The following is a 12,293-nucleotide window of genomic DNA, read 5'->3' on the forward strand; positions in this document are numbered from 1 at the left end:
AGTGATGTACCATTTACTGAATCTTGTACTTCATCCTTGGGTATTAAGTTATTTCCAGTTATTTGTTATTATAGACAGCATTGCAGTGAAGATATTTTAATTATAGACCGTAGTGTTTCACTTTGATGCCCATGACTTGTGAGGATGCCCTGATTGGGAGTTTGACTTGTAAAAAACAACAGTGTTCATTGTATAGTTACTATATACTTAATGCTGTGTTACGGATACTAGAATATTATAAGGCATAATTCTTTCCTTCAAGACGTTTACAGTTTTGCTGAGAATGAGAGAAATGCACCTGAAACCACTGGAAGCTATGGGAGAAGGTACAGTATGATACCCTTGCACTGTACAAATGCTGAGGGTTTGGAGCACTTTGAAAAATGTGCGAGTCAAAGGAGATGATTGGAAAGTAGACAGAGAGCATGGAGTGCAGTGTCTGTTGTCTCAGCATCCTCGCATCCCTGAGCCTGAGCAAGCACACTTCGTTTCCATGACGACTGATTACCAAGTCCAAAAACATTAGTGACGGGGACCAGGTGAGCCCCAACTGTCAGAGGGAGGGCTGAGATGAGGGATCCAGGGAGAGAGACAACTCTCAGAACTGGGTTTCATTTGGTAACGCACCGTGTCACTGAGCAGAGCCTAACCACATACATCTGATGGGGGAGCCTGAGCTAAATAGGACAGAAAACACCCTCAAGGCCAGAGCAAGATGCTCTGGGGGAACGAGCATTCCTGTTTGCCTCGCTCTTCCGCAAGGTAGAAGAACTGTCTGGAAGCACATTAGTCTCATGGAACAGTATGATAATATTTCATTTAGATATCTACTGAACAAACATTTAGTGGATATCCCCAGGATCACTGTGTTTGGGGAGCTATGTTAGGCTTTGGGGCACATTTGAATAAAATGTGGTGACTTTGAAGGCCCTTGTAATCCACTGAAGGAGACAGACTTACCAACAACGAATTGTCTTATAGATGATGTGTAAGATATAGCACAATAAAATAAGTGCTAAACCGAGAGGAGCAATTGGTGCATTTTCAGTGGGATATTCAAGAAAAGGGCAAGTAGATGTGGCATTTCAGTGGGGCTGTGAACACAGAGGCTTTCAAGAGACTGAGAATGGGGCCAGCAGTGGGAGAGAGTCCCGGGCATGAACAAGCAGGATGTAACCAAGAGCGGTCTCTTTCAAGGGGAAGAGAAGCTAAGCCTGGAGGTGTGGTGGATACTAGGGCGATAGAAGTAGGTGGGACCAGGTGAGGGAGGATCCATCAATGCCAAGGGTGTGAACTCAGTTTTCCATCCATGAAGAGCTACTGAAGGAGCCAGTGAAGCTCCACGAGCCCTTGGAAGCTCTGGGCTGAGCTTGGGCTTACTCCCAGCACCCTGTTCTTACCCAAAAATCTGTTCCCAGGCTAGGATCTCACTGGGGCCCCACTAGGCTCTGCAGTGCTCTGGAACAATGGCAGCCTCTGACTCTGGCCACCCACCAGTGACCCTTTGCCTTCACGCACAAGCCTGGAGCATCCATCCAAGCTCTGCTGGGACCCCTCTTCTGGCTCCAAGCCATCTTCCCTTTGCCACCCAGTGTGGTGCAGAGACCTCCAGATGACTGCGCCCACCATGTCTCCAGGAGGGGGCAGAGTAAACCCTGGATAATCTAGGTCACCAAGGAGCTAAGCCACCACATGAGTCTGAAAAAACATAGCCCCAGGAATGCAAAGTCAGGAAGCTTCCAAGGAACTCAGGCTGAGCTTTGCTTTGACTTCTCCAATCCACGTGGCATTGGGCATTGTGCCGGGACAAAAAGAGCATGGGTTGTGAAAAGGCCAGAGTTTTGGGGACAATTAGGAGCAAAGAAGAGAAAAGGCTTATTTTCCAGTTCTACAGTCTGACTCAGGAGGGCCTCATTTACCTGGTGTATCTCTGGGAAATTTGTTCACGCAACTACGTTTGAGTAATTAATATCTGCACAGCATTGTATTGAATGTTCTTTCAGAGGTAGAGGTGAAACAGACACAAATCTTTCTCTCAGGAGCAAATAGTTTTTAGCAGAAAAGGAGACATAGCCTTCAGAGAATGCAGGTGACGTGCTATAACCTTTGAGAGGAGGAATTGATTTCTTCCAGCTCGGAGAGAGAAAGAGGCAGGCAGAGGAGGTTTCAGGAAGAAGGTGATATTTGAATCAGAGGAAAGGAGGCATTGAAGCGTACGTTGAAATGGGGCAGATATAGATGGAGGGTGGGGGAAAAGAGAGGTGACGGGGACGGAAAGGTTAACAGCTCAGAGGTGGGAAAGGGCAGAACTCGCAAGCAGCTTGAGATCAGAAAAGCTGCCTTTGATTTATGAATCTTCGGTGCCTTGCCCAGTGGTTCAATAAATATCTACTGAATAAATGAATGAGTGAGTGAATGAAGAAAAAGCCATTTGATTTAGTTGAAGCATAGGGAGCGTGGAAAGAGTAATGAGAAATCGTGTGGCAAAGGCCACACGTTGAATGAATGTGGACTTGATTCTGCAGGGAATTGAGAAGCCATTGAAAAGTTGTTAGCAGGGTTGGGATGTGATGACAGCCATGCTTCAGGCAGATTAACCCCATAGGTAGGGCTGATTTTAGGGAGGCAGAGAGACCGTTTGGGAGGTTATTGCTACAGCTCAGGCAAGAGGTAATAAGCCCCTGAACTAGGGAAGCAGCAATGGGAACAGAGGAGGGGACAGATGAGAGCAGGAATGGGAAGGCAGAGTTGACTACAGACAGGTGGTTGGGGAGCAGCGGAGGGAGAGAAAGAAGCAAAGATAACAGGGGGATTTTGAGCCTGGGTGGCAGCAAGGAAGGTGATGCTATTAACAAAAATAGGCAGCTCAGGAGGTGGTGCTGGGTTGAGAGGAAAGATGACGAGTTCTGTTTTGCACACACTGAGATATGGAGATGCTTTCTTTTCTACGAATCAAGTCTTTATCAGGAAGATGCCTGAGTGGTGAATGGGCTCCCCAGGCCAAGCAGCAGCACTGTTCCATTTTTTTATGGATGAGGTCAAGACCCAAGTCATTTCCTGAAGGCTGATTTTTCAGACAAACTCTAATTGTGCTTCACACAGAGAATATTTTTGGAAGAAAAGAGTCCACTTTAATACTGATTTGAGATAAAAACCTGCCAGCATTCTTCCTTTTCCTTGGTATTAATGAATTAGGAGACCCAATAAAAAGCTCAGGATCATCCTTCAGATCTTCTTCACCAGTCACTTTCATTTTCTAAAGCTAGAATTTCCAGTTTTTAAATATTGCATAAGAGCAGTATTTGACTGTAGTTCTAACAGTCTAATTCAACCACAAAAAAGTGTTGAATAAACACTCTCTATGGACTGGTACCATACCAGACACTGCAAAAAGAATGGTGAAAAGAGAAAAAGGAAAGCTTCCCACTAATGGGGAGACCACAATCTAATGGAAGGGATAAACAAATAAACCAATGAACACATTCAGCGTCATATGTGACAGAAGAGAAATGTAAACAGGCAGGAAATTTGAGACATTTATTCTATCTTTGGAGAAAGGATTAGGGAAGACTTCATGGAGGAGGTGACACTTGATGATGATTTTGGAGGACTATTGTGGGACAACAATGGGAGGTCATTCCACGCAAAGATAGAAGATGAAGAAAATGAAGATGATTGTAAAGTTTAAGGGGGAGGAAGGGGAGAGACAGAAGAGAGAATTGGGACCAGATCACGAAGGCCATTATAGATGTCAAATGCTGAGACACATAAACTTTATTTTGATGAGATGGTTAGATTTGCCCTCTAGATGGGTCACCATGGCAGCATCGTGGAGAATGTCTTTGAGGGATGTGAGATGGGGCGAGGACAGCAGTTAGAGGTATCGTCACAGTCCAGGTGACAGATGGGAAAGGTCAAAGAAGATAGAGAGGCAAGCATAAAACATAGAAGATAGTTTAGGAGATAAAATCCATTGCACTTGTTGATTAATTAAGGCAAGAGAGAAGTCAAGGATAACTCTCAGATTCCTAGAAGATGATCCCATCTATAGAAAAAGAAAGTACAGAAGCAGAAACATTCAGGGGCAAAAAAGATTTTGAGTTTGGATTTGGCTATGTTGAACTAAATGTCTTTGGAGCCGTGGGGTGTAGCTGCCCAGTAGGTCACGATATACATATACGTGTCTGACATGTGTGGCAAAGTTTAGATCTGAACATTAAGGATGGATTAAAACCAGTGAATTCATAAGCTCATTCAGCAAAACCATGAAGAGTGAGAAGAGAAGACGCTCATAGAACCTGGAAGATCCAACCTAAAGAGGTGGGAAGAGGACATGGATACAAAAATAAAGATTGAAAAAGAATGGTTAGTAAGTCAAGTGGAGAACCAGGAGACTGTGAGTCAAGGAAGCAAAAGAAAAAAAAGTAGAAGAGAGTGGTGGGCGAGTCTGACTGGTACAGCAAAGTCTAGTGATCGGGATCTGTGGTTGTATGTTGTAATTATGTACACAGAAGAGGGCAAATGGAGACTGGTGAGGAAAGAGAGTTATGGAGTAGAAACAAACTATGAGAATAGACTAAATTGTCAAAAGTGACAAGGGAAGGAAAGACAGATGCAGGGGCAAGCGTAGGATTCTTCATTTACTAGGGGTAACTACGAGGTGGCCACAGCTCTCTTAACCCTGCAAAGTCCATTAATATTTATGGACATAATATGCATTCCCTCTTTCTTGGTTCCTTCCACTCTATAGCAAAACCTCTTCTAAAACACATAGACATACATTTATTCTTTAACTCCTAATGTGTATCAGATAATGTGCTAAGGTTCTAGATGTTGGGGAAAATATAACAAATAAGGTACAGCCTTTAGCCTTGAAAAAACTGAAGTCTAACGGAGGAGAGAGATGTATAAACAAATAATTGTATGCAATGTGATAAATGCTATAAAATATATGTCGGTGGTGAACTGGAGTGGCTCATACTAGTTCATTTCGGACTCTGCATTCAAAGTGTATAAAAAGGCAGTCAGAATGGCCATCATCAAAAAATCTACAAACAGTAAATGCTGGAGAGGGTGTGGAGAAAAGGGAACCCTCTTGCACTGTTGATGGGAATGAAAATTGATACAGCCACTATGGAGAACAGTATGGAGGTTCCTTAAAAAACTAAAAATACAGCTACCATATGATCCGGAAATCCCACTTCTGGGCATATATCCAGAGAAAAGCACGCTTCGAAAGGATACATGCACCCCAATGTTCATTGCAGCACTGTCTACAATAGCCAAGACATGGAAGCAACCTAAATGTCCTTCAACAGATGAATGGATAAAGAAGATGTGGTATATATATATATATATATATATATACAATGGAATATTACTCAGCCATAAAATGAATGAAATAATGCCATTTGCAGCAACATGGATGGACCTAGAGATTATCATACTAAGCAAAGTCAGACAAAGACAAATATCATATATCGTTTATATGCAGAATCAAAAAAATGATACAAATGAACTTATTTACAAAACAGAAACAGACTCACAGACTTGGAGAATAAACATATGGTTACCAGGAGAGAAGGATGGGGGGAGGCATAGATTGGGAGTATGGGATTGACATTAAAAAAGGGGGGGGGACACTTCCTGGGGAATGTGAAAGGTCTTGAGAAATGAACAAGAATTTGATGGCCAAGAGACAAGGGAGGAATTTGTAACCAGAGGGAAGGTCTTGTGCAAATACAGAGGTGGGAAAGCCATAAACTCTTGAGGAAGTAGTGAAATGTGAAGGGGTAAGAAAGGGGAGTTCTGAAGGAAGGAGGGATTTTGCCCAGATCATGCTGGGCTTTATGTGTCAAACTAAAGATTTTGAAATGGGAAGCCACTAAAGGGTTCTCAACTTAGGAGTTACATAATCATTAACTATTTTAGAATGATTTTTCTGCAGGAAGGGATCAAGTATGGTGTAGCAAAGACTACCAGTTAACCACCAAATTCTGTTATTCCCTTCTTCAAAGTTATAGAGTTTAATCTTGGTCCATGTCCATCTCTGTAGCTAGATAGCATATTCCCTGCCTCCTTTTTGTTGAGATGTGGTTTGGTGGCTTAATTATGCCAATGGAATGGAGGTAAGCCAAAGTTATGTGAGACTCTTCTAAGTCATCATCTCCAAGTTCAAAGACAGGGAGTTTATCTTCCTTGAATTGGTACTCAGACTAGACTGTGTCCAGCTCCAACCATGCAAGTGGAAACAACGTCCTAGGGGATAGTGATGCAGCAAGATGGAAGGAACTAGGCTTCCTGAAATGACCAGCTGGAGCACAGCCATCCTGCTAACCTGTACATCACCTCCAGATATTATAATACAGAGGAATACAGTGTTTTAAGCCACTGTAGTTAGATTTTTATTCATGAAAGCATAACTGGTACCAGACTTTTCCTCCCGCTGGAAAAGAACTATCAAACTGGAAAATACATAGAGCAACTTTTTTCCAGGCAATGAAAAATAGCAAGCACGGGACTGTGATCTTCAGGAAAAGAGAAATACACATGGGGCAGTACATGATCTGCCCTCAGAAGTCATGTGGTGTCCTTTGTTTTTGTTGTCCAACATGTCTGCCCAGGTTCAAGGAGTGAAGACATAGACTCTACCTCTTGATAGAGAAGAGACAAGGAAGAAGAGCCTGTGGAACCAAAGATACTCTCGTGGCCTCATTTGGAAAATGCAATCTGTCGTATCTACCCTATGATTCAGCAATTTCACTCCCAGGTGTTTACCCAAGAGAAATGAAAAGAACACAAAAAGACTTGTACAGGAATATTCATAACCGCATTACCCACAATATTAGCATTCAATTCAAATGTCTATCAACAGGAAAGTGAATTAAAAAATTGAGGTATATTCATACAGTGGAATGAAACTCAGACAATAAAAAAAAAGGATGGTTTACTGATACACACAATAACATGGATGAGCTAAAGAATGAAAGAGTATATCTGTATTATTCCATTTATATTAGGTTCCAAAACAGGCAAAACTCATCTTTGGTGAAAAAAAATCAGAAAAAAGGTTGCCTATGGGAGATGGCAGTATTGACTGGGAAAGAGCATGAGAGAATTTTCTGGGGTGATGGTTATATAATATCATGATAGGAGTATGGGATATATATGCATTTGTCAACTTGTAATAAATTATACACTTAAGATCTGTGCATTTGCACTATTTGTATATTTTCCCTGAAAAAAATATAAACAAATGTTGAACTCTAATTAGTAAATTTAGTTTCAGCAGCAGCACAGTTTAGGAATCCTGAAACTATTTTCTGTTTCTTCTAGGCTTGAAAAAATATGCGTAAATATATTGAGGATAATAAGAGTCAGGTTTCTTACTATTAGAGAAGAAAATCATACATAGAAAAAGAAGAGAAAGCCTGTGTCCTGTAGGACACATGATTTTACTACATATGTATATATTAGTCTACTTTTCTATCATATATGTGTATATATTCTAGCTCTATCTCCTGACAAAGCCTAGAAACTATGATATATCAGGAGCACTATTTGTATGTAGACCCAGATCCTGGCTTCTAAATACAATTCTCTACTAAAAGGAACCAGAGTCCCTTGGAGAAAGGCTGATTCCAGGCAACGAAAGGACAAGATAAGCCTGAAACATCTTGTTGCATAAGAAAGTAAAAAAAATTCTCCAAAAATGGTGGGGACACTTCAAAAGGACACAGATGCTTTCTGGAAGGCATTCCCACTGGCCAAATCAGGGCAATCTAAGCAAGAAAAGAAATAATGACTGTAATTGATTACAACCCATTGAATAAACAGATATAAGTAAATAAATATTCCTTAAAAAGAGTCCCAATGGGTAAATACAGAAGGAATGAAGGAGTTCGAAAATCAACAGATGCTAAGACTAGTGGGTGAAAGTTTGATGGAAGACAGGAAATTTTCATATCCTCAAGCTATTTCCCCATAAATCACTTATTAGTTACAAAGGAAGAAAGTGTAACTTAACAGAAATGAAAACTGGCAGATGCCATGTTGACCAAATAATCAAAGTTAACATCACCAATATTGGGACAAACTGATACCATGGGCCGGACAAAGTGATATTCCTGCCCAAACTGCCTAGCCTGAATAATTTATTCACGAGGAAACAGCAGACAAACTTAAATTCTGTGATTTCTACAAAATAACTAGCCTGTACTCTGAAAAATGTCAAGGTCAAGAAAGACAAAGAAAAGCAGAGGAACTCTTTCAGGTTAAAAGAAACTAAAGAGGCATGACAACTAAATATAATGTGTTAAATCTTGGACCAGGGAAAACAAATTTTATAAAGAACATTATTGGGACAACTATTAAAATTTGGATATGGACTGTGGATTAAATATAACTGTTATATCAATATTCCAATTGTGACGATTGTTCTGTGGTTATATAAGAAAAGGTTCTTGTTCTTAGGAAATATGGAAATACACAAAAAAGTATTTAGTCATAAAGGGACATGATGCCTCAAGTGGTTCAGAGGCAAAAACCACACACACACACACACACACACACACACACACACACACACACGGAATAAGAGACGGGAGAGAGAGGGGGGGAGAGGAAGAGGGAGAAAAAGAGGCACAATGCAAACAGTTTGGGTACAGGGCACATGGGAATTACACAATCATTAAAACTTTTCTGTACAGTTTGAAATTATATATAAATAAAATAAATCAAGACTGAGAAGAAAAAGGAGGTGACAAGTTCTAGAGCGGTATAAGGGGTGGATGGAACAGAATATGGAAAATAATTGGAATGACTGGGTTACTCCTAGGTTTCTAATGGAGAAACTATATGAATGATGATGTCATAAGTGCACGTCCGAGATGGGAAGGGCGAGGGTGAGGATGAGATAATAAGATCACCTGGGCAGGACCGAGTTTGAAGCCTGGTGGGATACCCACCAGGTTGAGCTCTGCAGCAGGCAGATGACCGGGCTGGGCTGGGGCTCCTCCGGGCAGCAATCCTCCGTAGCTCAATGACCCCTGAAGGAAGGAAGAAGAGAGAAGACCCAGTTCACATGCTCAAGTTATTCCATTTACTGTAGCCTGACTTGGTCATTTTAGGGCACAAACCTAAGAGGTTATTGCGGTCCTAGCTCTGTAGCTCCAGGAATCACATTTTGAAATTGAGAAGAGTCTGAGGAAGATAAGGACTTGATGGATGACGGGGCAGCAGTGGGGGTTGGTTCATACCACAGATGCAGGATGTGGCATTTTCCCCAGGATGGACTAATATGGCCTCGCCCCGCACAGCCATTCCTGGGAGGCCTCTTCTCTCCACTTTCTTTCACATCTCCTTCTTCAGGGCTACATTCACCATCAGTAACACCTAGCAGGAGGGTGTGCATTTCTGTCTTCGCATTCCAAAACAGTTTTGGGATTCACCCTGATTGGAATATCAGTCCTATGCCTGTCCACAAACCAATGACTGTGGACCAGGGGTTGAATGTTCTGATTGGCTTAAGTCAGACTATCCATGAAGGTAGGGAGGTGGGGGGACTTCCCCTAAAACACATGGTTGCTTGGAAAGGATGAATGTCCAAACAAAAACCTGAGCAGTATTAGAAGGAGAAAGACAGAAATAAGGGCTGAATAAGCAAATATTCACTACAAGAATAAATTCTTAAGGGGTATGACCTGATCTTTCAAACTATTTTTCATAAAGCTTGTACCAACGTAAAATCAACGATGGTCTGTCTAACTGTGCCATCACCAGCACTGATTATTTTATATAAAATAAAATTTTTAACTACCCAATTCCAATTGGATAGGCCCAAATAACTATTGCAAATAGCTATTGCATCCCTACATAAATTTATATTTCTTTACTATTATGCACTTGTGACCATTTAGGATTTCAAAGCCTTGAAAAGTAAGTTCTATTACAAATATTCTAAATAATTCCAAGCCCCAGGCTGACCTACCTCATCTCTGAACATTGACTAACAAAGACTGTAATATCTGGGGCCCTGTCTCTACCCGTGGGGGGAGTCTAGGCTTAGTTTCTAGCCCTTAACTAATGTTCTTTTTGTGAGTACCTAGGAACCCATAATGTCCTCTGTGTTTCTAGAAAGACGATTCTTCCCTAACCCCCCCAGCCACAATTCCTACTTTGCCTTCCAGGGTCCCCTTGGGATTGGAGCTCTGATATTTTGCTCCAAGTGGGAGGGGTGGCTGGCTAAACCTTAGCACCATATTTCCACTCACAGTCTTATGTCTTGGTTAAGAAGATAAGCAAAGTCCGGTTCCCAAGTCTTGGATGGCTGTGCTCTGAGAATCTCTGTGCCTTCTCCTTGTAACTTCAACCCCTTTAAAGGCCATCTCAACATCTCAGACTGGACCAGTACTTATGACAATTTGACTGCTTGCATGATCAGTTCTATAGCCAAGTCAGCCTTTCTATGACCCTTGTTTATCTCCATCCCCCTCCAGTCCACATGGCACCACAGCTCGTACCTTTGCTACAGCTGACCTGCCGCGATACTTCCAAAGACGTGGAAGCCTCCTCCTTCACCATAAACCACAGCTGGCCCCTTTTGGAACCTCCACTGCTTAGCTTCCTCCTTCCTGGAGGTTAGGAGTAGAAAAGAGGAAAAGATGTATATCATTAAAAGGTAGAAGTGGGCTCCGAATTACATTTACAGATAAGCTTCTAGCAAGAATCAACAGGAAGGGAGGCTCCTCAAATAGTTGTGATATATGTCATATGGCAATATATGTCATGCTGAGCCCAGATCTAGGCTGCCCAGGCTTTCAAAACAGGAAAACAGAGTTCATGACAACTTTAAGAAAGTCCCCAGGATGCTGGTTCAATGTGCTGAAAATCGTGGACTAGTTCTTTAATGCATGGAATGTTGTAGCTAGCAGGAACTTTAGAGATGACCTCCATTTAGTCCACTTTTCAGCAAAAAGTGCCAATCTTAGACTAGCTGCTGGGAGTATAAACATGAATCAGACATGTCGTCTATCCCCAAGACTGGGAAAAACCAGGACAAACAAATTTATGTCCAAAAAAGTGATATTGGTGTGAAGATAGACACATTTGTTCATCTGGGGCACAGAGAAAGGAGAGTTCAGACCAGCTCCACAGAAGACGTACACTTGAACTGAGTCTTGGAAAGTGCACAAGTATTCTCCAGGTGCACAAAACAGGGTAGGATGTGCTAAATGCAGGGAGAAGCTGGGGAAAGCAGGAGGGCATGGAACATCCTAGTATATTCTAAAGAACTGTAAGTAATTCAGCATTGGTGGACATTGGTCATGAAGAGGGAGGGGCAAGAAATGGGAAATTGAGATAAGAAAGGCAGACATTGATCAAACAAGCAAAAAGATTTTGAGTTTATACTGTGGGCCAGAAAGGAAAGGTCATAGGTAGATATTTCAGATGTCTGTATGGAGGGTGAATGAAGCACCGTACCAAAGGCAAGTAGATTATTGTCCTGGTCCAGGTATAAGATAGAAGAGGGAAGGCACATGAGAGATGGTAGAAATTAGAAATGCACCAGACTTGGTTGCCAGTTAGCTGTGGAGACTAGGGGATAATGAATAGTTTAGGAGGACTACTAAATCATTCATTCATACATTCGTATATTTATTCAATCATTTATTTATCTACTCAATATTTGAGTGCTTGCTAATTGCTAGTGAATTTTGAAGGATACCAGTTGGCACTGCTCTCTATCCTTATGAAATTTACAGATAATTAAACAAGTGATAACAATAAGAATGATTAGTGTTACGATAAAGGGAGTACAGAGATACTAAGGGTGTCTAGGGGACAGATAACGCCAAGCTGAGAAAGCAATGTTTACACTGATACGTAAAGGATGAGTTGAAGCCAGGTAGGGACAAGGATGAAGAGAAAAGTGTTCCGCACAGAGAAAAATAGTCTGTGAAGACCCAGAGGCAGAAAACATGTTGCCTCTGGAAATTGAATGAGGAGGCATATGGCTGGAGTCTAGAAAATGAGGGTGTAAGGCAAGATATGAAGCCAAAACCAAGGCTGAGTCCAGAAAGTAAATGCTTGATAAGCCACATTGGAGAGTTTAGACCAGATCCTAAAGGATATTTTTGCAGAGATCAAAACATACTGTAAAGTCTCTAGGGCTTCCCTGGTGGTGCAGTGGTTGAGAGTCCGCCTGCCGACTCAAGGGACACGGGTTCGTGCCCCGGTCTGGGAAGATCCCACATGCCATGGAGCGGCTAGGCCCGTGAGCCATGGCCACTGAG

The sequence above is a fragment of the Mesoplodon mirus genome (assembly GCF_964341445.2).
Source record: "Mesoplodon mirus genome assembly, chromosome: 11".
NCBI lineage: Eukaryota > Metazoa > Chordata > Mammalia > Artiodactyla > Ziphiidae > Mesoplodon > Mesoplodon mirus.